Below are 5823 nucleotides of genomic sequence, written 5' to 3' on the forward strand. Positions count from 1 at the left end.
TGTATGCTAGTTTAGGCTTCATGCGTTGGAAAACCAATGTTGCATGTATAATTAGAGAAAACTTAGATCCAAAGCATTAGGATTGTATGTGCACCATAGGAATGTTAGAGTACATAAAACCCATCATAAAGTTGACTCGACATGTCGTGGCCATCCTTGGCCACGTTGTGGCCCTCAATCGACAAAACAAATACGATTTCCACCAGTCACCACGCTGTGGCAACTTAGGGCCACGTTGTCGACACTGAGTTCAAAACATCTTAATGGGTTGAGTCAAATCCTACGATTCCAAAGGTTCCAAAGCTCAGATTTGCTCCTTATTATAGTCTAGATGGATTAAGTTTCCAACTTTATCCCTTAAGACTCTCCAAGAGGTCTAGATCTCAAGTCTTAGGTCAAAAAGGCAAAAATATGGCATGGGCTCAACCAAGAAAAGCTTAATCCCTTAAGTCCTTAACCCATTTGCTCCATAATAGCTTATAAAACTAAAACCAACTTAAAGGTTGGTGTTTTTTAGACATGCACGACCAATGCATGTCTTGGACTCATATTAGGTCAAAAATGGGGGTTATGACCAAAATCTTATGTATGGCTCAAACAACAAACCAAACTTCATATCTAAACAATGAATTACTCCAAATGATCTAGAGATTCATAAAGTTACGACCTTTATGAAATCTCACCACCCCAACTAGCAATATCTAGAAGAAAACGGGATAAAACTTAAGATCTATAAACCTATTAACATAAAGGTGGATCCTTGAACACTTACAAGGGTCCATAATCGAGCTAGGAAGAGAAATGAGAACTTTTTTTGTTGATCCTTGGCTTACTCCTTATTTCTTCTTCCTTCAAAATCTCTCAAAAGCACTTAAGAAAGCTTCAACAATGGAGGAAAATGAATTAGGGTTTCTTCTGAGCTAAAGAGGGTGGTGGATAGGGTGCAAAACCTGGAAAATTAGGGTTTCAGACATCAGCGGCGGCTATGTCGTGACCTTTACTTCCATGTCGTGGCTAGTCAAAAGAGACCCGTGACCAAAAATGCCTCACCATGCTGTGGCGATCCTTCCCCATGTTGTGGCGACTCCCAAAATCAAACTTTAATTAAAATAAAAATATATTTCAAAAATCAGATGTTACAGTGGGTTTAACTATGTAAGTTGACCAACTTAAGTGATTAGGTCCATTTTTGTCATACAATGTAGTTAGGAAGGATCATTTGTGAAAATAATTTCATATTATATAAAATTTAAGAGAGAAAGGTGGTAAAGTGTAAAGATGAAAAGTTTAATGGCCAATTTAAGAAATAGAACATGAATAAGTTAGGAGACCACTTATCTTCACTCTCATTTTACCTAAATCAATCTTGAGAGCTTGAGAGGGAGTGAGGGATGAATTCTTCTTCTAATTTCATGATGAGTAAAGCTCTAAAGTTTAACTAATAAACGTGTAGTCAAATCATCACCATCTCTTACCCCCATAAGGTATAACCAATCTCTTATATCTCCATTTCATAATCTAGGGTTTGTGTAATCAATATAGTCCAAAAATAATGGATTAAATCAAGTGTTCTTTGAGATTTTTACATCATTACTCAGATCTAAATCAATACTTAAACAACAAATCCATTAATAGTTATGAGATTGAGATTCTGGTGAGGTTTTTGGGGGGTTTCTAACCCTATGTCTTTATGAATCTGATTATGGTTAGCAAATTGATGAAGTTTAATTTATTTAAGTGTTAAATGCATGATCTAGAACGCCATGGAGTTACCATTTACTCAATATTCTCATGTCTAATGGTGGGTTTAAGGTAATCCAAGCCTTAACTTTATGAAAAGTTGTATCATTTTTCTTATAACTTGTACCTTGTGCTCTATACCTTGTTTTGATCATAATTTATATATTTGATGGTAAATTTTTGCTTCTATCCCAATTAGGAAAGTTAAAATCATGATTTATGATATACTAAGGTTTGGTACTTGGATTTGGACATTCCAGAGTGGATGGTTATGGATTTGAGTTCAAAAAACTATTATAGAGCAGGTTGATCTTATGGAACTCACATAAATATGTCATAATTACAGTTTGGTCTATAATATATAGAACTCCATGAATCCAAGATGATTTTAATGAACATATGTGGAATTGATTGTAATATGAACTATGAAATGGAATGGGTGAGTCAGTTATTGGAAATAAAGAATTACACTCATTTGGAATGGAGTACAATCATTTATTGAGTGTAGTAATAGGTTCATATGAATTTTAATTTAATATTGGATTGTTCATATTGGTTTATGATGGCCATTATTGCAATTAATGTTCATAACCCCTCTTAATGGGATTTTAAGCATTATATGTTAGACATGTTATTAGTCCGTAAAAGTTGGTGTAAGCTTATATATAATAGACCTAAAGCAACTATACAAAATGCAATGACTTAATGGGAGTTTTTATATGTTTGGGTGTGTGCATGGAACCCACAACATGTGAGCAAATTCTCCATAAAAACACACGGGCCATGAGTTCATATGTCCACCTCATGCCACTTTTGTGTAACTTCTATGTTTGAGGTTAAATTCACTTCCCATCACCTCCATTGGTCCTTATATGATGAATATAAGTTAAGAAAAAAGTTATTTGACCTAGGATAATGTGACCTTGTAGGGATATTTTGGTCTTGTAGTAACCTATGTTTAAATTTTCAATAGGTGGTGATTGATGGCCATTCCTTTTGAAGAAGATGTGGTTCCATTCTTAAACTTTTGAGGTGAGTTTACTGGGAGTATAAGTCCATATCTTTTTTCACACTTGAGGTTTGATTTTATATTTAATTATATTTTTCCTACTTGAAGTTTGATATATATATATATATATATATATATATATATATATATATATATATATATATATATATATATATATCATTATCCATCATTTAGCCATAATCAAAATATCAGCATTATATTCATAATTAAATCCTCACTAGTGTTATAATAAAAATATCATCATTACAATCATAAAAAGTGTCGATTCAACACAATATGTTTCTAACCCTTTTCCAAGTCAATCACATATGTCAAACCTCACCAGTCATATAATCATAAAGTAATAAGTGTCTTACATCGTTATCAGGGAATAGTATCTAAACAAGGAATTCATGTATGTCAAACATTGCAAGAACCTCCTATATCGTAGCTAGGAAAAAAATAGATGATGTGCCCACTCATAAACTCCACATACAAGGTAGCTAGCCTTGCATGCAAATAAGTTATTATCTATAGTACCATCATTTAGTCATTTGACACCTTTGGTCATCGTAGTCATTTACCACAGATTTTTAGGTTGGATGAACTCAAGTCATTCCCATCCTAGCATGAATGCACAAATTCATGAGGAAAAGTCATTTGTACATCATCATAGTCATTTAGGGTGTGTTTGTTGTGACATCCCTAATTTCACAGCCATTTTAAAACTTTTTGTTTATGCTTATTTAAAACATTTGTTATTGCGGAATTGGTCCCAAAATATCCTTGACATGATATAATATCAAAATCAATGCATTTCAAAATATTTTATATTTTGAAAGCCTGGGATGTCATAACTGATACAAGAAACATAAGCATAAACGGAGACTTACAAGGTCTCAATATACTAACGATCTACATCTCCTTAAATCTCTCAGTAGATAATTACATTATCTATCAATATCTTCGTATCGCTACCTATGATACAAGGAAACTGAGTGGTTCAGGTTGAGAAACCTGGTGAGCACATAGGGTTTTCAACCCACAATATTATAATATTTAATTATATATATATATATATATATATATATATATTCTCCAGCATTAAAATACCCTAACTACCCCATTACCATTATCCTCACTTTCTAATCATAGTATGATGGTCTTGAGGGATATCACTTAAAGGACCTTTATCAGCAGACACCTATATTTTCTAGTTGATTAGGCACAACAATATGATAATACTTTGGGTAAACATGGCAACACGACAATACATTAGTACTTGGGTTAAGCACGGCAATACAAAAGTACTTGGGATACGCATAGCTGTACAAAAGTGTTTGGGATAATAACAACAGTACAAAAGTACTTGGGATAAGCATGACAGTACAAAAGTACTTGGGATAAGCACAACAGTACAATAGTACTTTGGTTTAGCACGGCAATACAATAGTACTTGGGATAGACACGGCAGACACGACTTGTTATTTCGTACGGCTTTCACTAACCTATCACAACTACTATCTCACACAACCCTATCACAGACTCTCCATTATTATTACATGCAACTCTCACTAACCTATCACGACCACTAATTCACACAACTCTATCACAATCTCTCCTTTATTATTACGCACAACCTTTCACTACCCCAATCATATTATTAATTATAAATATATGATTAAATCAAGAAACAATCGTATTATACAACTACATTAAACACAACAAAGACAACACACATAGCAATTAAGCATTTAGAATACTTGTATTTATGTGTAAGCAGAAAGTAACTATGCACTCACGTGACTTAGGAGGGTGACTGGAGAAGTCGGCAGGGCTCCGCCAAACTCCTTGACTTTTCTTCTGACGTGACCTAGATACGAATGTCACTAAGTCTTAGTCTAGTATTCCTGGTGACTGATGATAGTCTAGATTGCTCAACAATCTCAATGTCTACATCAAGTTCTATCAAATAAAGAACAACCAGGTAGGGTCCGTTTGGTATACAGAGTATACCATTTGGAAATCCCACTTTAAACACCTCGCTAAATCCAGCCTAGACATCATCTCCGTAAGTAGATGAATCAGTATAATGACTTAGAATCACTGATAAATCTTAATTATAGGTTCATAATAATGACTATAACTATAATTAAAAGCTATACTTGAATAAAATAAGTATAGCTTAACTTATAGAGTTTTCTGATGAAAACTGGGAATTAAGCGGACAGAACTCTGACTCGAGAGCTCCTAATTGTTGGCTATCTGACACCACAGGTCTTCGCCGACTAAAAACTTAAGGAAACTCTCGACCAAAATCCAGATAAATTGAGAGAGAAACGTAGGAATGGTGTGGAATTGAACTGAAATTGGATTGCTATTTATAAGGGTATTTCGTTCATGCGACGTGCATAGATAAGGTGTACTCGTGCATCTAGTCAAAAGTGGATGACGTGTCACTTTGTGCGTGGTTTCACGTGTCGCATTCTGGGAGGAGTGACAGTGCGTGCGGCGCACTTTGTTGTTTCTCTCGGGTGCGCAAAGAATTTATGTTCCCTAGAAAATTCATACATTCTTCATACGAGCTCTGTTTTTTGATGGGTTTTATATCCAGGCGCATCTATCGATGAGATATACAACTTTCATTTTGATTTCGTCGGCTAGTTTTGACTTTATGTTTAAAGTTATATTTTTAACAGGCTTAGACTGTTAAAGTCCGTTAAAAATTCATAACTCTCTTATATGATATCCGTTCTCGATTGTCTTTATATCGATGGATAGGTATTGATGAGATCTTCAACTCTTGTTTAGATTGTTTTTCCTAACAATTCACCGATTCCAATTTCGGTTTCTGAGTCGTATGCTGCTACACTAAAATATTATAAAAAATCATAGCTTCCTCTTACGAAGTCAGATTTGGGTATTCTTTATATGTACGAAATCCTTGTCACATATATACTATAACTCTGGTTAAGATTATTTATAATAAATAATCTTCTGTCAAAATATTATTTTTATCGCTTATTTGACTAGCCCGTATCTGCGGGTGTTACATTTATTTACCTCTTATTTCA

Source organism: Lactuca virosa, chromosome 1 (assembly GCF_052849685.1).
Source record: "Lactuca virosa cultivar CGN04683 chromosome 1, Lactuca_virosa_CGN04683_v6, whole genome shotgun sequence".
In the NCBI taxonomy this organism is placed as follows: Eukaryota; Viridiplantae; Streptophyta; class Magnoliopsida; order Asterales; family Asteraceae; genus Lactuca; species Lactuca virosa.